The 22216-nt window shown below is 39.4% G+C and overlaps 5 long non-coding RNA genes across 23 annotated transcripts; 1 reads left to right on the top strand and 4 right to left on the bottom strand.

Moving 5' to 3' along the window:
• Positions 1 to 2650: 2650 nt before the first annotated feature.
• Positions 2651 to 2881, bottom strand: LOC124201899. The gene is made up of 2 exons (XR_006877747.1): positions 2822 to 2881; positions 2651 to 2752 (listed from the first exon to the last, which is right to left on the bottom strand). It is a non-coding gene; the product is annotated as an uncharacterized LOC124201899 (long non-coding RNA).
• A 712-nt stretch (positions 2882 to 3593) lies between these two features.
• Positions 3594 to 4677, top strand: LOC124202620. 2 transcript variants are annotated; one of them, XR_006878268.1, is made up of 3 exons: positions 3594 to 3716; positions 3777 to 3911; positions 3992 to 4465. It is a non-coding gene; the product is annotated as an uncharacterized LOC124202620 (long non-coding RNA). The 2 variants fall into 2 exon arrangements; XR_006878269.1 differs by adding an exon at positions 4563 to 4677 and having other exon boundaries at positions 3603 to 3911; positions 3992 to 4306.
• Positions 4678 to 5101: 424 nt separating this feature from the next.
• LOC124202621 lies at positions 5102 to 6565 on the bottom strand. Of its 2 annotated transcripts, XR_006878271.1 has the most exons (4): positions 6278 to 6477; positions 6099 to 6216; positions 5765 to 5919; positions 5102 to 5690 (listed from the first exon to the last, which is right to left on the bottom strand). It is a non-coding gene; the product is annotated as an uncharacterized LOC124202621 (long non-coding RNA). The 2 variants fall into 2 exon arrangements; XR_006878270.1 differs by lacking the exons at positions 5102 to 5690; positions 5765 to 5919 and having other exon boundaries at positions 6195 to 6216; positions 6278 to 6380; positions 6474 to 6565.
• Positions 6566 to 7428: 863 nt separating this feature from the next.
• Positions 7429 to 11998, bottom strand: LOC124202443. Of its 17 annotated transcripts, none has more exons than XR_006878111.1 (7): positions 11942 to 11998; positions 11026 to 11284; positions 10681 to 10792; positions 10492 to 10610; positions 9772 to 10185; positions 8925 to 9704; positions 7429 to 8853 (listed from the first exon to the last, which is right to left on the bottom strand). It is a non-coding gene; the product is annotated as an uncharacterized LOC124202443 (long non-coding RNA). The 17 variants fall into 17 exon arrangements; XR_006878123.1 differs by lacking the exon at positions 11942 to 11998 and adding an exon at positions 10848 to 10916 and having other exon boundaries at positions 11026 to 11348; XR_006878113.1 differs by lacking the exon at positions 11942 to 11998 and adding an exon at positions 10877 to 10916 and having other exon boundaries at positions 11026 to 11348.
• Positions 11999 to 12561: 563 nt separating this feature from the next.
• LOC124202445 lies at positions 12562 to 13841 on the bottom strand. The gene is made up of 4 exons (XR_006878128.1): positions 13683 to 13841; positions 13305 to 13618; positions 13146 to 13246; positions 12562 to 13086 (listed from the first exon to the last, which is right to left on the bottom strand). It is a non-coding gene; the product is annotated as an uncharacterized LOC124202445 (long non-coding RNA).
• Between the last annotated feature and the right edge of the window lie 8375 nt (positions 13842 to 22216).

Genomic DNA, 22216 nt, shown 5'->3' with positions numbered 1-22216 from the left:
TTTCATGATCAACAATAGAACTACATTGAATTTTAAATATTTTAAATGTCCAACGATAGAACTCCAACGATTTTAAAACTATTTTCATGTCCGATCGATAGTAGAACTTCATTGAATTTTGAATATCTCAAAGTCCGACAATCCATCCATCCTTGATTCCTTTCCGTACAGTCAAACGTGGAGGAATCTTTTGGCTCCGTCAGTAGGTGGCTAAAATCAAGTTGTCCCCCAGCCGCCAGATGACGTGAGTCTCTGTGAGAGGACGAAATTTTCGCCATTTTGTTCCGAAACGCCAACTGAAAAGGTATTCCAAATTCGTTACGGAATTGCGGTGTCGATCTACATTTTCAGCATTGAAATTTAATGGTAAATTCTAGTTTGGATTTCTCAAGTGTAATTAATCCTAGACGTTGCTGTGTGAATTTACAGGCAATCTGGCATATAATTTCCATTTGGCCAAATAATCGATCACGTGGACTGAAACTGCTTTCCATTTTGCCGAAATGTCGTCCGTTGTTAGCTGTACCATAGACTACGGCTGTACTTGTTCGGATGTAGTCTCATCTCACGCAGAAACACTACAGAGGTAGCAGAGTAATTTTGTTGATAAATATCTCTGCAATTATGCTATAGATTTTAATAGTTGGTGTTCAGGTTGGATATCCTGTTGCAGAACGTGAGAACTCAACAAAGTCTGAGCTCCATGGCTGGCATCATGGCCACAGTGGTTTCGTTGCAGCCAGATGGTGAAAGGTGTGATCTTGTCAAGTTGAGCTGCAGCATCCTGCATGCAGTTTATCGAGCTGGTGCTATCCTGAAGTGTCATTGCAGGAAGACTTTAACACTTAAGAATTAGATTTACAGAATTATCTTTTCATGGCATTTAAAATTCATTTGCCAATGGAATCTTGGAAAAATGTCTGTCATTTGTTTTACACGATTTCTTTTGCATTCCTTTTTCCCCATAGGACTTTGTGATACTTAAACTATGCCTGTGTAGTGGTTTTGCAGCCTGTTTCCAGTTGAGAGATGTAATTATGCAGCTGATACAGGAATGAAGAAAAAGAACTGAAGAAGCTGTGCTGGTGTTCTCCTGAAATTGCTGTGCCACAAGAGTTGCAGATAGTGTTTGGTTCCTCATAGAAGTCGATAGAAGTTTATTTAAAGAGTCTGGAGATGATTAGCCACTTCTGCCTTTAACTTATGTAAAACTTCAAAGTTGTAAGAAATATACAAGTCAAGTGTGAAACATGATTTTATTATAAGTTATAAGACACAGCAAACACAAAACTTTAAAAGGAATTGCTTTATTGTCCCACCTCCACCCACAATTCCACCACTTTTTACAATCACATATATACATACATACACTTAAGTTAACCCGTTGGCTGCCACGCCATACAACCCGTAGGTTGTTCTCTACTTTCTACGCGGCCATGTCTGAAGGATCCATGACCAAGGTGGGACTTGCCATTGCTGACAAGTCCGGGCTGACAGGGGAAGATGGAATGCACGCTATTAGGAGGCCTCTAGGAGGCCCGTGCTAAGGAGGTAGGGGGGAACAAAGGCGTGACAGTCAACGGGTTAACTAACACAAACAACAACATATTAACAACAACAAATGATGATCCGCGCTGACATTTTGGTGATACCGGAGATTTTTTAGTGTCCATCTTCTCGACGTCTCCTCTGCATTACCTGAATAAAGACAAAACAGTTGTTATTAAGTGAAATGCCAATAAAAGTTACATAATACAGATAGAAACAATAGTCAGGTTTTTTGGCTCAAAGATTTGAAGATGCAATTTTTAAAATTTAAAATCAAGCTTGCAAAGGTTGAGAACTGTAAACAGAACAAAGCTCACTTGCTAGTTTTTTGAAAATTTTCCGGAAGTATACCGGAAGTAACCACAGCGCCTCAACCATTGAGCTGTCGTCGAATTAAACCACATATTCGTGATCTCCATGAAATTTGGGGTCGATTAGGTGTGATTTAAACGAAATCCAAAATTTGGCCAAAATCGAGAATTTTCCTGAACTATAGTTCAGGAAAATTTTCAAAACCGGAAGTACGAAAACGTAAAAAAAACAACATGAACTTTACCACAAATTTGACGAGGATCACGAATTTGTGGTTCTTTTGTGCGTAGAATGAATATTTACTGAACTACTGACTGAAATGATAAAACCGGAAGTAGAAAAAAAAACACAATATTTCAAAATCTAACAAGTGAGCTTTGTTGGTGGAATAGTTATCGTCAGTTTTCATTGAAAAATTTCAAAACAACAGCTGCCGATAAATGTTTAAAGAGATTTTAAAGTAACTGAAACTGACTGTTTTGACAGCTGACAATTATCGAAAGCCATCTAGCGTTAGAAAAAGAAACGTCTAAGTAAAACTTTTTTAGCGCGCAAGTAGGGCCTGATTTCGGAATTATTACAGACACAAGTAAGTATACTATTGGAATAGATAATCTACGAAAATAAGTAAATTGTCGGTACCTGGGCATAATCCCGTGGTGAGTGACTGCAGGTGTGTAACAGAGGCACGGAAGCGACGGCTGAAGTGTTCCAACTCGTCAGTGAAGCAAGGCAAGTTGTATTTTTGTGTACGAAGCGATGAAGCAGAAGCTGGATGAGCTTACGTCGGGAAGATAAGGATGGAGCAGAACGTTGGTCATGGACAAACACCAGCGTTGGCTCAAGAATATCCGTGCCAGGACCACACGATTCCACAAAGAAACTGTGTGCTCTGTAAAAAAAAAAAAAATGTTTTACATTAATGAAAATATAAAAATGAATAAAGCATATCAATCTTTACCTTTTCTAAGAAGCACACTGAAAATTTCATGATGACAAAACCGTAAAAATGGAATTCACAGCAACCAACAGCATTACTCAACATGTTGAGACAAATTTCCTGATGCTAAAGAAAGTGTCATGAAGTATTGCAGTACTTAGCGTGGTGATAGGTGGTTCACTTCACACTCTTCATGTCACTGAAACTCTAAGTGGAAATGGGACAAGGAAATCTCTACATTATTTACAAATTTACTCAAATTTACCTATAAGAAATAAAACTCTACCTATTTCTTAGCTGGGTTGCCTTCTAAACCAAAGTAAAAACAGCCATAACAAAAAACGTGCTGTTGCAGGGTACACCACCAAAATTGCGAGATTTGGAAAAGATCCTATGGTTCATAAGCAAGAATACCTATGTTATATGAAAATCTGAATTGTAATGGTCTGGTAGCAGTAATGGGGAAATACCTTATCTTGGCACATTTATATTCCACTATATGTGTTCTTCAAACATGAGTTTTAGGCTTTTGACAGCATGAGGATCTAATGGATGGAAATTGACTGATCGCTGAAGTCAACTTGTTGGAATGACTGACAGTATGCATCTAGAATTTGAAGAAATAAGTTAGTACAGTATAAAAATAAGGAAACTAGGTAAAGATAAACCTACATAAGATATGAAGTTCAATTTGGTATTTTAAATCACAGGAATAAGTATAAATTAGAAACAATTTGTATCGCTCATTTCGCCTCGTTTCACCATGTTCCATGAAAGAACAACATCAGCGACACTAGCGACATCTAGTAATGAGTTTTGAATCTTAAGTTGGTTGCAGTCAGTCACAGACAGACGTGATATTACACGTCAAAAAAGTTTAACAACGGAGATCGGATAACAAGTTAACTGTTTTTAAGTAATAGATAAAACAAACTTTAGCAAATGATTCTTACTGCATTCTTGACTATGTTTTCAGATAATTTCAGCTGAAGTTTTCATGTACCTGGCCAACTAGGTGCTCGTGACAATAGAAATGAAATGGTCTAATCCAATAATGCAAGCTCACAAGTCACAACCTATGTCTTCTGAAGAAAAATCATTTCTGTTGCAGGTTAATTATTTTACCAAAAATATTTTGAATTACTGTGTTCTTTAAGACAATAATGTTCACATTCACTTTTCCCTTTCAAGTTGTAAATCTTCAAGATATTGATGCCTTCGCCAGATCCAATTCTTTGTTGCTGATGAGAGAGAGAATTCATCATTTTGTGTGCAACAGTTTTGATTATTTTTATTTCTAATTTAAATTTTGCTTTAGATTTTGCATTTAGACTGAATGATAACCATTTTGTTGCCCATCCAAGGATAAGGAAAAGGCCAACACCACCAACACGTCAACTAGGTTCTTTGTTTGTTAACCCCCTTGGCTGGTGAAAGATTGTTGTGCATCAAGTTAACCTGTGGCTGTTCCTTGTTGCTGGTGTCTTGCTACAGAAGTTACAGGCAGTATTTTGTTAAATTTGCATTATGTCTGTAGATTTACAGCTAGTTTAAGTCTTAGCTTCATCTTCTTCTTCATTCCAGTCTAATTCACACATGTATTTTTTCAGCCAGTGTTGAATTTGACGTGCACAATTTTCTCATTGGTATAAGTATGATTAGGCTTAACTCTTGTAAATAACATTAAGTGACATTTATTTGTCTTTTCATTGACAGCATTTCCATTGGTACTGAAGATCAATTCATTTCATTTTGATTATAGGTTTAGAGTTTAGCCGTTTACGTTCGCGTAGTTGCTGTCCGGTGTGGCACGTTGTTGCAGCCTATGTTGGTGAAAGATCTTTCTGCATCAAGTTCAACTGGTCGTTCCTTGGTGGTGGTGTTTTGTTACTAAAATTGCATCATCAATCATCATATTGTTAAATTTTCATTGCATCTATGCAGTTATCGTTCAAGAGTTACGAAGCAACAAAAACAATTATGGGATGTTTATGTCAAACAAATAATAAACATGTTTTCGGGATTGGGAAAGGAAAGTGGAGGATGTCGGAGGGAGGGGGTAATTCAAGTTTGGATAAAAAATCAGTTAATCTTTAACCGTACAAACATATCCAGTCCACACCAATTAATTTCCAAACCCCAAAAACTTATACTTTCCAATTCTTCAAATCCCACTAACATACACCTTTCAATCCTCAAATTTATACCCTAAACCACATAAACCAATGTTAAACCCAAACAATGTAATGTCAATAATGAATACAAAATTTGTATTTTAAACCAGTTATTTTTCTTTTTAATATTTCAATAAACAGAGCGTCCGGTTCAAGACGTTTTGCTACTGTACGAGTTTATTGCAAACCCGCCACCACCGCTGCGGCAATGAGACAAAAAGCGATGGTCTATTTGAGCGGAAATCTGCGTGACTGTCCGCAAAACTAATCCACGGCTTTTTCTTTCATTGGATAGTGGGCTGCTTCTTATAAACTCGCACATGCTGTTATAGGTTTTGTCTACGGCCCCCAGAGATATTTATCTGGACCGAGAAGAAGAGAGAAGTACGAGGCAAGTTTTTCCGGGGAGATGTAGTCATACTAGGCTTCCGGGTAAGACTCATGACCCTCCAAAAGTTTTCATCGGATCATGCGCCTTCCAAGTCCCCGTTCGACCAGAGCCCTCCCCTCCTCCTGGTTTCACAGCGGGTGAGTGACCACCGGCGGGCGTTGGTTAGTGGTTAGTAAGGGAAACGGGGCCACAGAAGAGAAGGGAGCCCAGATATGCACTTTTAATTTAATCTAACGACTAAACAATTTATCAGTCTTGGATTACAGCATTCTCTCGTCGGTTTTCACCAGTGGATGAAGTCCATGACAAGTAGCGAAGGATTACCCTGTAAGCAGAATGAACATTTATTGGGATATCAATAATATTCAAACAAGATTGTAACGACAGAATAAGCAATACCTCAAATTAAGATGGCCCGTCTTTAGAGAGTAAAAAGGGAGATTCAAGGGTAGCAGCCAAAAGGTTAGTAAACAAGTGACCTTGTTGACTTACTTGAAAGGACATGAATTCTCATAAAGGCTGCCGTGCAAATTTAGAAACCTGGAGTTTAGATCCTGTAAATAAAAAAAGAAAAATAAGTCACCTTGTTTATAATTTGTGTCATCAATGTGCGTCTATGATCTAATTAAACAGTTATCATTACACACTCAAATTGTCTCTTAAACATTAGATAGATGTAAGTGTAGATCAATACTTTTGAAACATATACGACTGACATGACAAGTGAACTTACACATGAAACCGCCAATCAGTTATCCAAGATTCTCTAGAAGCTGGAATGAGAGATTGGTCCATGCTGGGGTTGATGATCTAGCAAGTCCACTAGAAACAGCCGATAATTATGATGAATCCTAATAAAACATGAGAAGAATTAAGGTTTCAGCATGTTATAAAGCTAGTGTTGGTTGTCACCTGTATCATTTCGATGGCACATTCAGTAGAATACAATGAGTTTGAACAAAATAGTTGACGGCCGGCTGCACGACATTCAGACTGTAAGTTTTCAGTTATAAGACTGTAAGTTGATGAAAGACATTAAGGTTATCCAACATATACACGGAATAGAACACATCACCGACAAGTTACAGACGAAATCACTCGTATTTACCTATGAATTCATTGGTAATTTTCGAAGAAAAGATAACTAAACTTCTGACAGCAAAACGCAATAAGCCCATAACTGACACAATAATCGACACGCCATCTATTAGACACGTCTAAAAACTCAGTATTTGAAGGGCTGGTCTTAACATAATCACATAACTTGAAAAGCGCATTTTTGTTCGCCAAAACCTAGCAATCAATCTTGAGAGCAGTATTGAGAACAAAGCTCACTTGCTAGTTTTATGCAAATTTTCCGGAAGTAGACCGGAAGTAAGCGATAGCACCTTAGCCGTTGAGCTGCTGACAAAATAAACCAAATATTCGTGATCTCCATGAAATTTGGGGTCGATTAGGTGTAATTTAAACGAAATCCAAAATTTTGTCAAAATCGAGAATTTTCCTGAACTATAGTTCAGGAAAATTTTCGAAACCGGAAGTACGAAAACGTACAAAAAAAAACATGAACTTTACCACAAATTTGACGAGGATCACGAAAATGTGGTTCTTTTTTTCGTGGAATGAATATTTACTGAACTACTGACTGAAATCAGAAAACCGGAAGTAGGAAAAAAAATCAATTTTTCAAAAATCGAACAAGTGAGCTTTGTTGCTGATTCAACAAATGTTAGTCATCACTAAAAATCGCATCTCAGCAACTGCCGATAAATGTTTCAGAGACGTGTAAAGTAAATCAAAATAACTGCAGAAAATAAGGCAAAGGCAAGGTTTAAAATAATTGGAAATAATTCCCGCTTTAAGTAATCGACACTCATTGAAATAACAAAGAAATACGAGAAATCGATACTACCATAATATGGTCTTCACTAAATAATCATCTTCTCACCATAAAAAAACCGCCAACACATCACCAACTGCCAAATAAGTAACTCCAAACGGTAATCAATCCACAATTTTTGCATCCTGCAACACCCGAAAACAAAGCACAAACTAGGCACAAGTTATTTTCAATTACACATTTATTGGTTTAGTTTTATACGGCCGTATAAAACTAAGAGTTAAAATAACCTTGACAAGCTAACACTCAGTCAAACCGATTGTCCACACGGATGACCAGAACACAAATTCGACAACCCTACTCCTCCATTGCTAACACAACACTGAAGAATGAAGACTGAAAGATTCGCGTGTACCATTTAAAACTACCAACACTACGGTGGATCAATCCTTAAACACTATGTAACGTCTCTATAATACGCAATTATAGTTACATTACTAACCAAACATTTCAACTATGAATGGAATCATCCTGACGGATGTAAATATCCCGTTGAAAAATAAAATTGCAACTTACCACGTTTCTTTTCTTATACATTCGCATTTTACTGGACTATTCCACAGATTTCTCTGCACTTCTACTTCCTACCCTCTTAGTCCTCCATTGTCCTACGAGAGTCAAACACGTAACTCGTGACAATAACCAATAGCTACCTACTGTGTTGCCTAAATTGAAAAATTCCACAGCATTCTTAGCCAGCCCTTTAAAGGATCTGATAAATTCCCGAGATTTATCAAATTGGAAGTTGGACCGTTGTGTCATGATTGCGGCCCCTAGTGATGATAAGAAAGGCCCCAGGTTCATTTCCTACTCCTTCCACATGTCCCCCCCCCCTTCTATTACCTCCCAATGTTTCCCATGTCTGTTCTTGTATTCTTATGATAAATAACACCATGCATGTACTAACCCAATACTTCCCCAGTCAACTCTTACAAAAACAAATACTAACATTAATGCACTGCAGCATTTAAATGAGAAAAAAAAACCTTGAATTAAAAAATTCGTTGTACGCCGTTGACTACTGCTGTAACAGACCGGTATGAGAGATGGGGAACCCTGAATGGAAAACCTTTTTGTTTCTGACACGAAATATAACTAAAAGAGCCGGAGACATAAATCACTCCTTCTGTGACAACAATTACGGCAGCGTTCTCTAACTAACCATCACTAAAACGGGCACACGATCGCCACCAATCAGACTTCCTCCAGTACCTTCGACTGGGCCAATACGCAAACTGTTAGACCCTTAATCAGATATGCTAGTCTAGACGCTCCACAACAAGACGAATTGCAGAAAACAAACAAAAAAACAAACAAGTTCGTGGCAATTTCAAACAATCAAACAATCTAAAATGAATCTTTTATGCCGGAACACGGTCCAGCAGATTGACTAGAAGCAGTGGCATCCGTTGTTGAATGGTGGACAAAATTCAGCTGAGGAGTAAAAGTTTTCTTTGCTGGATCCCAATATGGCGTGATTGAATAAGCGAGTTGATCCCGGACGAGATCTGTGAATTGTTGGGCCAGGTCATTCGAAAGAGTCGAGATATTCTTCAGCCGAACGAATGATTCTATCCACGATCCAGCACTGGGCAGCAATAAAATTAAATGAGAATTCAAATTTTAGAGTTTCAAGAAATAGTTCTAATGGAAATTTACCCGATAGGATATCTTTGATTACTTCCGGCAACAAAATAGCATCTCATAGTTTCGGTTCATTGCGGTGATGTTTCAGTCGGTTGCGATGCAAACGACCAAACAAATAATTGGCGAATCGGCGCACCAAACGGAAGAGTAAGTTCGTGGTTCCAGAATCATCCGGCAGCTGCTCCCAGTTATCGCTCCTGCTTCACTATTATAGGCAAATGCATCATAATAACGATGACTCAAAATGTGTGGTCCACCGACGAAACACCATAAACTTTGGAACCGGAAAAAATTCTTTGTTGTCGTCGAAGCGAGTGAAGAGTCGGGAATTGTCCAGGTAGCGTGCTGTAACTCAGTCAAGACGGCCGACGTCGGCAACGAAGAACCGACAAACGTTTCCGAGTCTCAATGTGGCTGCTGGACGTGTTGCGGGCCCATCAGACAGCCCATGACTTCCGAATATGCATCCTGTTCTATTGTCATCGCCAGAAATCTCATCCGATTCTGGAATTTACGGTCCACCACCAACATATGTTCACAAAAGAAAAACCAATTAGCCATTTTCTAAAAAAAATTCGAAAACATGATTGATAATGAAACTAATCTGGGTTTGTCGGAAGAGGGCCCACTGATGCACCGGACTAGTCGGAATCGAAACCATCTGAAACGTAATACACACAAGTTGCCTATTTTGGATAACTTCTGTCAGATGTTTTAGCCTATAAGAAAGAGTGGATCCCTGTATCAAATATGCTGCCACCATCCACCTGTCAGTTCGTCACTATTTAAACCCTTAGAATAATCAATAACTCTAGTGAGATGTGAAAGATATGACTATTTGAATCAGGGGTAACCTTACCAAATGATAGGAGTAAAAAGGAAGATATAAAAAGGTCATCTAGTAATTGATTTGATAATAGTTTTCTGCATTCTTGTGGAAAAATTTTGTAACATGTCCACCACCCTATTTATATGACGATAAAATTAGCCATGTACATCCAATTGCTTTCAGCCACTGCAGTGTGAAAAAAGCAATTTAGTTTCAAGCTAATTGGTGTGACTCAACTTCAGACTTAACACTATCGTTTTGTCTCTGCATAGAGAACTAAATCTTCAATGGTCATATTCTTTGGGATCACCATTACTGTGAAATGAGAAACATTTTCGTTTGTAAGTCCTTAGAAGCTTGGCATCATTGATTAACTTCTTATGCTGTTAAACACATTGGTAGAGCTGTCAAGTAGAAATGTGGGCTATTAAGAAAGATGGACACCTACAAAGAAAAAGAACTTTAATAAACATTTTGAAATGTGAAAAAAGATACCAATAATGATCTACTTTAAATATACACTAAACAAGAAAAAGAAATGACCAAAGATCAACACATCGCAAAGATTTCATTTCAGGTTTTAAGAATATGCAATCTGCTCTGTCTGATCAAACAAAATTTACAACTCTTTCCAAGTACGAAGAACCTTCCACAAAAGCTCTAATTTGAAGCATGAAATAAGATGTCAGTTATCTTCAACCAAGAACAAAATGCTAACCTACTTGATTTATCATACCAGTACATTATTACCATTTCAGATTTCCTGTTTTCATCACACTTTTGTCTTGCAATATAGTAGAGACCCTCCCAAAAACACATCTTCATGACACGTCAGCAACCACGTGGAGAAAGGAAAGATCTTCGACATCCTTTTACAAGATGAATTAAAGTAGATTAGAAAACAGACTTGGAAAGTGGCAACTCTCATGATTCACTTACCTGCTTAAGAATTGTTTCTGTACATGACGAAAATTACAACCAGTACCAGTAGCACACCTGCAAAAGGAACACCTATCCCCAGCTGTCTGCAACAAAGTAACCAGCAGCGGACCTATTTAAGAAAATATTAAGATTACCATCAGGAAACACAGTGTGTACACAATTACATGCAGGACTCATTATGATCATAGAATACCAGGAGTAAGACAACACTATGCAGTCCAAAAGAATGACATCTGAAATTTTACAAAGGAAGTTATGATTGGCAAGGTATTCAAATAGCAAATTGATCTCTAGTCATATTGATTAAGTACTTTAGTAAGAAATTGGATAAAAAATAATTACTTTTACTGTTGCATTGGACCTTTTCATTTTCATCATGAGAAACGTCACGACCATAACACATTTATCCCTGAAGAGTGAAGACACTCGCGCAACCTAGTGGAAATCATTTTAAGCCACCTAGCGACAGCTAATTTGATGCGTTCTTGCAGACAGCACGCAGCGGCAGCAGCTCAACTCGAATCGTTACACCTTTCACTAGCTGCTAGCTGACACGAAATGAATCAAGAGGATGAACACTAGATTACTCCAGCAGCTTTCCCTATGACACATCATACAAATGATTTAGTTAGCAATTTCAAACTTTCGTTAACTTATTCAACATAAAAATCTATAATATTAACAGAAAATATGGGGGTTCAAGACAAAAAATAAAACAATTTTCTGAAGAAAAGAATAATTTTCCTGCTTGTGGCTGTAAGGCAGCTGCAGCAAAGGTTATCGGTATTTGAGTTAGGTTTCCATTCGTTTCCTGGTTTATTACTGGGAGGAGGCATGAATAAAAAGAGAATTACTTCAACAATAAACGGGGAAATGGCGATTTGGGTTTGCACCGTAAAACCTTGAGCGGAAGACGAGGGAAACCTTGATGGGTGATCTTGGTTCCCAACATGTCCACGTGATTGTCTATATGCGTCGCTGTCCATATATTATTGGCTGATGGGAGAGATTAGACTATTCAAGTCGCATACCGAATGGAAATGTCACATAGAAACAACTGCACGCAAGAGCCTATTGACTATCAGCATATCGACCTGTCTCTCGATTGATTGTGTTCAACCCCGCCCTATTGCAGTGTCCTTTTACTACCCTTGTAAATCATCCGGAAACGGATGATAAATTGTTATAAAATATTACCATGTTGAACACAGAGGCGAAAATAAAGGAAAAACTATAAAGATAGAAATGGGAGACATACCGAATTCAACGTCGATGAGTACCACCAGTCATCAACAGTCATGAACCTTAATGGAGATGCGGAGGAAATAGAGACACAGTATCCAATCTCCGAATGGGACCAAAATCTAGGTGTGGACTAAATAATCTCATTAAAAACTCTATAATACAACTTGTGCCTTCTTCTTTCTTTCCTGTGAATTATTTGGTTTTTCTTGCAGATTTGTTGCTGGATGAGCTCCAGGAGAGTGTGTCGTCACCTCAACAAGCAAAAGGCAGGAATCAAATTACAACGCTCCCTACAATCCCTGCATCGCAACGCCAATCACAAAACAAATCCGTCAGCTCTAGCACCAAGGTTCTCAGTAGCAGTCAATTTCTTGCCTTGGCGGAAGAAGCCCTTCGGCAAACGACCATTGCTCGTCGTTTACTCGAGTCCATCGCTGATGAACCGACAGCTTGTAGTTGCTCCACGGCTTGTAGTTGTTGGTATATACTGTACGTAATTCGTTGAACCATCGATGTAGGTTACAGGTTCTCAATCCAACACTGCAAAATAAGTTCTTCAATACTAAAACCAAAAAGATAAGTTTGAGAACTTAAAACAAAACATAATATAAAAGAAATACCATTTTGAAATTGAGTTCACTCCATTCCTCTACTGTAAAACTTTCAAGTATACGTGATATAATGTCTCTGATTTTGAGAGTTAGAAAAGTGTCTCCAGCTATAAAATTGGCCATTTAAAGGTTTGGCAAGAGGTTGCACATTCCAATTTTCTCGTTCTCGGAAAAATAGGGATATGTTTTCACATTGAAACTCAAGAGAGACAATATTTTCTCCAAATTCAAGCGAGGGAAAGGGACATGATGTTTTTCCGAATCGAAACTGTTCATGGAAAATTTCCGGAATGGGCGAGGAAAAGAAATGTCCAAAGCCACAGGCCAAAGTTTGCTTTGAACAGTACCAAAATTCATCAGGACTAGAAGTAAGTCAGGCACTTCAATACAGAATTGTTGAGTTTTATCAGATATTTTTTCTGAAAGAATCTTAAGACACACTTCTGAGTTCTGCCACATCTTTGCTTGTTGTCACTGACATTAGAAAGAACAAATATCTCCTACATGATAATTTGCAGGTTAACAATGATCGTTGTAATTTATTGCCCTAAAACAAAATGAGAAACAATCAGTTAGAGCCACAACATTCAATTTTGTAAATTATACCTTTATTTCTGACCGCAAATAGTTCACCAAATCTGAAGAAGACATCTTTGGAACATCTTTAATACCTAGATCTTTATCAAGCCAAGAATAGTTTACTTCGCCTAAGGGAATGAATGAAGATGATAATAAGATAAAACAATCAATCAATTGAGAATTTACCTTTTGAATAAAAGATAAACTTGTGTATCATCAAAAATATCCAGAACTGTAGCACGATTTAATTCTTCCTGTCTACTACTTTTTGACGAAGCACTCTGGGATGATGATTCAACAAGGATGGAGTCTTTGAGTGAAAATGTGTGTAAGTTTTGTTTTGGGCCCAAACAGAAAATAATCCATTATATGTTACCTGCCTTGAAAAATTTGGGGTTATGGGCAAAGAATTATTTGCTTTCTGACGGTAAACCATTGAGCTCCAGTTCGCGTTTTCTTCTTTCATTCCTTTCTGCCAAGATTTGAAGAACATCTAGTCTCTGATTGATAAATTAACATTTTAAAGCTATGAAATTGTAGTTCATTCGACAAAGAGTACGTTACCTTCATTCTGTTTTCCTCGATTAAATCAGATTAAAACTGTTCAAGACTTCAAGATTCCAATCTAAACTGACTAGACTGCAGACTGCTAATAAACACATGTTCAAAAATGTGTTTCTTTTTATTAAATCGTCTGACTAATGCAGCACAGTTGCCAGTTTAACAATTTAAAACATTTATTTTTCACTTGTTTTTTTCAGACTTCGTTAATTTTTCTTATTCATTACGTTTTATTCTAATTATTTTACATGATATCATTGTGTTTTATTACTGTTAATATTTTTCCTTTTCTTTGTTATTGCTTATTGTTAATAAAATGTTTCGTCGTCAACGCGTCACCCCATACAAACGGATAAAATTTTCGTGCTCGTCAAGCTCAGCAAGAAAAGCTTCCCTTCCCTTCGATTTTAAAGAAATTAAAGAAGGAGGCGATCCAGTTCTTTGAATTGTTCAAATAAATTATTAGCAAATCGGACCATGTAAATTCACAGGACAAAGGAGATCCACCATTTAACTGGGCATTAGTAAACACATCGACTAGTGCAGCCCTTCCAGTAGAAATGCTTCAAAAAGATTTTCGATTGCAGCGCCATCTACTCAACAGTCAAAAAAGCTCATTTTCGAAAGTGGCGCCACCTATTTGAAAATTAAAATAGCTCAGAATTTAACCAAACTAAACTTAAACGATGCGTCTTGACACGAGGAACAAGAATATCGGGTTTAAAAAATTATCCGACCAGTAGAAAAGCTTTAAAACTCAATTAAAAAATTCGACGTCAGCGCCATCTATTGTCAAAATAAAAGTAGCTAAGAATTTATCCAAACTAAAATTAAAAGACATAAATTGACCAAAAGACTTTGAACTACACCCGATTTTGATCAAATCGTGCTCAGCGTGAAACGCTGATCAAGAATATATCCTCGATTGCCTGTTTCTGAGCATTTTTAGTAAGTCTGGAAAGCAGCGCCACCAAGTGGCAAGTGTTGGAACTACACCCGATTTTGATCAAATCGTGCTCAGCGTGAAACGCTGATCAAGAATATATCCTCGATTGCCTGTTTCTGAGCATTTTTAGTAAGTCTGGAAAGCAGCGCCACCAAGTGGCAAGTGTTGGAACTAAACTCGATTTTGATCAAATCGTGCTCAGCGTGAAACGCTGATCAAGAATATATCCTCGATTGCCTGTTTCTGAGCATTTTTAGTAAGTCTGGAAAGCAGCGCCACCAAGTGGCAAGTGTTGGAACTAAACCCGATTTTGATCAAATCGTGCTCAGCGTGAAACGCTGATCAAGAATATATCGTCGATTGCCTGTTTCTGAGCATTTTTAGTAAGTCTGGAAAGCAGCGCCACCAAGTGGCAAGTGTTGGAACTAAACCCGATTTTGATCAAATCGTGCTCAGCGTGAAACGCTGATCAAGAATATATCGTCGATTGCCTGTTTCTGAGCATTTTTAGTAAGTCTGGAAAGCAGCGCCACCAAGTGGCAAGTGTTGGAACTAAACCCGATTTTGATCTCATCGTGCTCAGCGTGAAATGCTGATCAAGAATATGTTTGTTTCACTTGGTTCTGAGCAGTAGAAGTGCCTTTTTCTAAGTATTGAAATCAGCGCCACCTGGTGGCAAGTTTTGGAACTAAATTTTATTTTGATCGCATCGTGCTCAACGTGAAATTCTGATCAAGAATATATCCTCGATTGCCTGTTTCTGAGCATTTTTAGTAAGTCTGGAAAGCAGCGCCACCAAGTGGCAAGTGTTGGAACTAAACCCGATTTTGATCTAATCGTGCTCAGCGTGAAACGCTGATCAAGAATATATCCTCGATTGCCTGTTTCTGAGCATTTTTAGTAAGTCTGGAAAGCAGCGCCACCAAGTGGCAAGTGTTGGAACTAAACCCGATTTTGATCTCATCGTGCTCAGCGTGAAACGCTGATCAAGAATATATCCTCGATTGCCTGTTTCTGAGCATTTTTAGTAAGTCTGGAAAGCAGCGTCACCAAGTGGCAAGTGTTGGAACTAAACCCGATTTTGATCTCATCGTGCTCAGCGTGAAACGCTGATCAAGAATATATCCTCGATTGCCTGTTTCTGAGCATTTTTAGTAAGTCTGGAAAGCAGCGCCACCAAGTGGCAAGTGATGGAACTAAACCCGATTTTGATCTCATCGTGCTCAGCGTGAAACGCTGATCAAGAATATATCCTCGATTGCCTGTTTCTGAGCATTTTTAGTAAGTCTGGAAAGCAGCGCCACCAAGTGGCAAGTGTTGGAACTAAACCCGATTTTGATCAAATCGTGCTCAGCGTGAAATGCTGATCAAGAATATGTTTGTTTCACTTGGTTCTGAGCAGTAGAAGTGCCTTTTTCTAAGTATTGAAATCAGCGCCACCTGGTGGCAAGTTTTGGAACTAAATTTTATTTTGATCGCATCGTGCTCAACGTGAAATTCTGATCAAGAATATATCCTCGATTGCCTGTTTCTGAGCATTTTTAGTAAGTCTGGAAAGCAGCGCCACCAAGTGGCAAGTGTTGGAACTAAACCCGATTTTGATCTCATCGTGCTCAGCGTGAAACGCTGATCAAGAATATATCCTCGATTGCCTGTTTCTGAGCATTTTTAGTAAGTCTGGAAAGCAGCGCCACCAAGTGGCAAGTGTTGGAACTAAACCCGATTTTGATCTCATCGTGCTCAGCGTGAAACGCTGATCAAGAATATATCCTCGATTGCCTGTTTCTGAGCATTTTTAGTAAGTCTGGAAAGCAGCGCCACCAAGTGGCAAGTGATGGAACTAAACCCGATTTTGATCTCATCGTGCTCAGCGTGAAACGCTGATCAAGAATATATCCTCGATTGCCTGTTTCTGAGCATTTTTAGTAAGTCTGGAAAGCAGCGCCACCAAGTGGCAAGTGTTGGAACTAAACCCGATTTTGATCAAATCGTGCTCAGCGTGAAATGCTGATCAAGAATATGTTTGTTTCACTTGGTTCTGAGCAGTAGAAGTGCCTTTTTCTAAGTATTGAAATCAGCGCCACCTGGTGGCAAGTTTTGGAACTAAATTTTATTTTGATCGCATCGTGCTCAACGTGAAATTCTGATCAAGAATATATCCTCGATTGCCTGTTTCTGAGCATTTTTAGTAAGTCTGGAAAGCAGCGCCACCAAGTGGCAAGTGTTGGAACTAAACCCGATTTTGATCTCATCGTGCTCAGCGTGAAACGCTGATCAAGAATATATCCTCGATTGCCTGTTTCTGAGCATTTTTAGTAAGTCTGGAAAGCAGCGCCACCAAGTGGCAAGTGTTGGAACTAAACCCGATTTTGATCTCATCGTGCTCAGCGTGAAACGCTGATCAAGAATATATCCTCGATTGCCTGTTTCTGAGCATTTTTAGTAAGTCTGGAAAGCAGCGCCACCAAGTGGCAAGTGATGGAACTAAACCCGATTTTGATCTCATCGTGCTCAGCGTGAAACGCTGATCAAGAATATATCCTCGATTGCCTGTTTCTGAGCATTTTTAGTAAGTCTGGAAAGCAGCGCCACCAAGTGGCAAGTGTTGGAACTAAACCCGATTTTGATCAAATCGTGCTCAGCGTGAAATGCTGATCAAGAATATGTTTGTTTCACTTGGTTCTGAGCAGTAGAAGTGCCTTTTTCTAAGTATTGAAATCAGCGCCACCTGGTGGCAAGTTTTGGAACTAAATTTTATTTTGATCGCATCGTGCTCAACGTGAAATTCTGATCAAGAATATATCCTCGATTGCCTGTTTCTGAGCATTTTTAGTAAGTCTGGAAAGCAGCGCCACCAAGTGGCAAGTGTTGGAACTAAACCCGATTTTGATCTCATCGTGCTCAGCGTGAAACGCTGATCAAGAATATATCCTCGATTGCCTGTTTCTGAGCATTTTTAGTAAGTCTGGAAAGCAGCGCCACCAAGTGGCAAGTGTTGGAACTAAACCCGATTTTGATCTCATCGTGCTCAGCGTGAAACGCTGATCAAGAATATATCCTCGATTGCCTGTTTCTGAGCATTTTTAGTAAGTCTGGAAAGCAGCGCCACCAAGTGGCAAGTGATGGAACTAAACCCGATTTTGATCTCATCGTGCTCAGCGTGAAACGCTGATCAAGAATATATCCTCGATTGCCTGTTTCTGAGCATTTTTAGTAAGTCTGGAAAGCAGCGCCACCAAGTGGCAAGTGTTGGAACTAAACCCGATTTTGATCAAATCGTGCTCAGCGTGAAATGCTGATCAAGAATATGTTTGTTTCACTTGGTTCTGAGCAGTAGAAGTGCCTTTTTCTAAGTATTGAAATCAGCGCCACCTGGTGGCAAGTTTTGGAACTAAATTTTATTTTGATCGCATCGTGCTCAACGTGAAATTCTGATCAAGAATATATCCTCGATTGCCTGTTTCTGAGCATTTTTAGTAAGTCTGGAAAGCAGCGCCACCAAGTGGCAAGTGTTGGAACTAAACCCGATTTTGATCTCATCGTGCTCAGCGTGAAACGCTGATCAAGAATATATCCTCGATTGCCTGTTTCTGAGCATTTTTAGTAAGTCTGGAAAGCAGCGCCACCAAGTGGCAAGTGTTGGAACTAAACCCGATTTTGATCTCATCGTGCTCAGCGTGAAACGCTGATCAAGAATATATCCTCGATTGCCTGTTTCTGAGCATTTTTAGTAAGTCTGGAAAGCAGCGCCACCAAGTGGCAAGTGATGGAACTAAACCCGATTTTGATCTCATCGTGCTCAGCGTGAAACGCTGATCAAGAATATATCCTCGATTGCCTGTTTCTGAGCATTTTTAGTAAGTCTGGAAAGCAGCGCCACCAAGTGGCAAGTGTTGGAACTAAACCCGATTTTGATCAAATCGTGCTCAGCGTGAAATGCTGATCAAGAATATGTTTGTTTCACTTGGTTCTGAGCAGTAGAAGTGCCTTTTTCTAAGTATTGAAATCAGCGCCACCTGGTGGCAAGTTTTGGAACTAAATTTTATTTTGATCGCATCGTGCTCAACGTGAAATTCTGATCAAGAATATATCCTCGATTGCCTGTTTCTGAGCATTTTTAGTAAGTCTGGAAAGCAGCGCCACCAAGTGGCAAGTGTTGGAACTAAACCCGATTTTGATCTAATCGTGCTCAGCGTGAAACGCTGATCAAGAATATATCCTCGATTGCCTGTTTCTGAGCATTTTTAGTAAGTCTGGAAAGCAGCGCCACCAAGTGGCAAGTGTTGGAACTAAACCCGATTTTGATCTCATCGTGCTCAGCGTGAAACGCTGATCAAGAATATATCCTCGATTGCCTGTTTCTGAGCATTTTTAGTAAGTCTGGAAAGCAGCGCCACCAAGTGGCAAGTGTTGGAACTACACCCGATTTTGATCAAATCGTGCTCAGCGTGAAACGCTGATCAAGAATATATCCTCGATTGCCTGTTTCTGAGCATTTTTAGTAAGTCTGGAAAGCAGCGCCACCAAGTGGCAAGTGATGGAACTAAACCCGATTTTGATCTCATCGTGCTCAGCGTGAAACGCTGATCAAGAATATATCCTCGATTGCCTGTTTCTGAGCATTTTTAGTAAGTCTGGAAAGCAGCGCCACCAAGTGGCAAGTGTTGGAACTAAACCCGATTTTGATCAAATCGTGCTCAGCGTGAAATGCTGATGAAGAATATGTTTGTTTCACTTGGTTCTGAGCAGTAGAAGTGCCTTTTTCTAAGTATTGAAATCAGCGCCACCTGGTGGCAAGTTTTGGAACTAAATTTTATTTTGATCGCATCGTGCTCAACGTGAAATTCTGATCAAGAATATATCCTCGATTGCCTGTTTCTGAGCATTTTTAGTAAGTCTGGAAAGCAGCGCCACCAAGTGGCAAGTGTTGGAACTAAACCCGATTTTGATCTCATCGTGCTCAGCGTGAAACGCTGATCAAGAATATATCCTCGATTGCCTGTTTCTGAGCATTTTTAGTAAGTCTGGAAAGCAGCGCCACCAAGTGGCAAGTGTTGGAACTAAACCCGATTTTGATCTCATCGTGCTCAGCGTGAAACGCTGATCAAGAATATATCCTCGATTGCCTGTTTCTGAGCATTTTTAGTAAGTCTGGAAAGCAGCGCCACCAAGTGGCAAGTGTTGGAACTAAACCCGATTTTGATCAAATCGTGCTCAGCGTGAAATGCTGATCAAGAATATGTTTGTTTCACTTGGTTCTGAGCAGTAGAAGTGCCTTTTTCTAAGTATTGAAATCAGCGCCACCTGGTGGCAAGTTTTGGAACTAAATTTTATTTTGATCGCATCGTGCTCAACGTGAAATTCTGATCAAGAATATATCCTCGATTGCCTGTTTCTGAGCATTTTTAGTAAGTCTGGAAAGCAGCGCCACCAAGTGGCAAGTGTTGGAACTAAACCCGATTTTGATCTCATCGTGCTCAGCGTGAAACGCTGATCAAGAATATATCCTCGATTGCCTGTTTCTGAGCATTTTTAGTAAGTCTGGAAAGCAGCGCCACCAAGTGGCAAGTGTTGGAACTACACCCGATTTTGATCAAATCGTGCTCAGCGTGAAACGCTGATCAAGAATATATCCTCGATTGCCTGTTTCTGAGCATTTTTAGTAAGTCTGGAAAGCAGCGCCACCAAGTGGCAAGTGTTGGAACTAAACCCGATTTTGATCAAATCGTGCTCAGCGTGAAATGCTGATCAAGAATATGTTTGTTTCACTTGGTTCTGAGCAGTAGAAGTGCCTTTTTCTAAGTATTGAAATCAGCGCCACCTGGTGGCAAGTTTTGGAACTAAATTTTATTTTGATCGCATCGTGCTCAACGTGAAATTCTGATCAAGAATATATCCTCGATTGCCTGTTTCTGAGCATTTTTAGTAAGTCTGGAAAGCAGCGCCACCAAGTGGCAAGTGTTGGAACTAAACCCGATTTTGATCTCATCGTGCTCAGCGTGAAACGCTGATCAAGAATATATCCTCGATTGCCTGTTTCTGAGCATTTTTAGTAAGTCTGGAAAGCAGCGCCACCAAGTGGCAAGTGTTGGAACTAAACCCGATTTTGATCTCATCGTGCTCAGCGTGAAACGCTGATCAAGAATATATCCTCGATTGCCTGTTTCTGAGCATTTTTAGTAAGTCTGGATAGCAGCGCCACCAAGTGGCAAGTGATGGAACTAAACCCGATTTTGATCTCATCGTGCTCAGCGTGAAACGCTGATCAAGAATATATCCTCGATTGCCTGTTTCTGAGCATTTTTAGTAAGTCTGGAAAGCAGCGCCACCAAGTGGCAAGTGATGGAACTAAACCCGATTTTGATCTCATCGTGCTCAGCGTGAAACGCTGATCAAGAATATATCCTCGATTGCCTGTTTCTGAGCATTTTTAGTAAGTCTGGAAAGCAGCGCCACCAAGTGGCAAGTGTTGGAACTAAACCCGATTTTGATCTCATCGTGCTCAGCGTGAAATGCTGATCAAGAATATGTTTGTTTCACTTGGTTCTGAGCAGTAGAAGTGCCTTTTTCTAAGTATTGAAATCAGCGCCACCTGGTGGCAAGTTTTGGAACTAAATTTTATTTTGATCGCATCGTGCTCAACGTGAAATTCTGATCAAGAATATATCCTCGATTGCCTGTTTCTGAGCATTTTTAGTAAGTCTGGAAAGCAGCGCCACCAAGTGGCAAGTGTTGGAACTAAACCCGATTTTGATCTCATCGTGCTCAGCGTGAAACGCTGATCAAGAATATATCCTCGATTGCCTGTTTCTGAGCATTTTTAGTAAGTCTGGAAAGCAGCGCCACCAAGTGGCAAGTGTTGGAACTAAACCCGATTTTGATCTCATCGTGCTCAGCGTGAAACGCTGATCAAGAATATATCCTCGATTGCCTGTTTCTGAGCATTTTTAGTAAGTCTGGAAAGCAGCGCCACCAAGTGGCAAGTGATGGAACTAAACCCGATTTTGATCTCATCGTGCTCAGCGTGAAACGCTGATCAAGAATATATCCTCGATTGCCTGTTTCTGAGCATTTTTAGTAAGTCTGGAAAGCAGCGCCACCAAGTGGCAAGTGTTGGAACTAAACCCGATTTTGATCTCATCGTGCTCAGCGTGAAATGCTGATCAAGAATATGTTTGTTTCACTTGGTTCTGAGCAGTAGAAGTGCCTTTTTCTAAGTATTGAAATCAGCGCCACCTGGTGGCAAGTTTTGGAACTAAATTTTATTTTTATCGCATCGTGCTCAACGTGAAATTCTGATCAAGAATATATCCTCGATTGCCTGTTTCTGAGCATTTTTAGTAAGTCTGGAAAGCAGCGCCACCAAGTGGCAAGTGTTGGAACTAAACCCGATTTTGATCTCATCGTGCTCAGCGTGAAACGCTGATCAAGAATATATCCTCGATTGCCTGTTTCTGAGCATTTTTAGTAAGTCTGGAAAGCAGCGCCACCAAGTGGCAAGTGTTGGAACTAAACCCGATTTTGATCTCATCGTGCTCAGCGTGAAATGCTGATCAAGAATATGTTTGTTTCACTTGGTTCTGAGCAGTAG

The sequence above is a fragment of the Daphnia pulex genome, chromosome 9, assembly GCF_021134715.1.
Source record: "Daphnia pulex isolate KAP4 chromosome 9, ASM2113471v1".
Classification (NCBI taxonomy): Eukaryota; Metazoa; Arthropoda; class Branchiopoda; order Diplostraca; family Daphniidae; genus Daphnia; species Daphnia pulex.
Note: the sequence above shows the minus strand (reverse complement) of the source record. Positions and strands in the feature narration are given on the sequence as shown.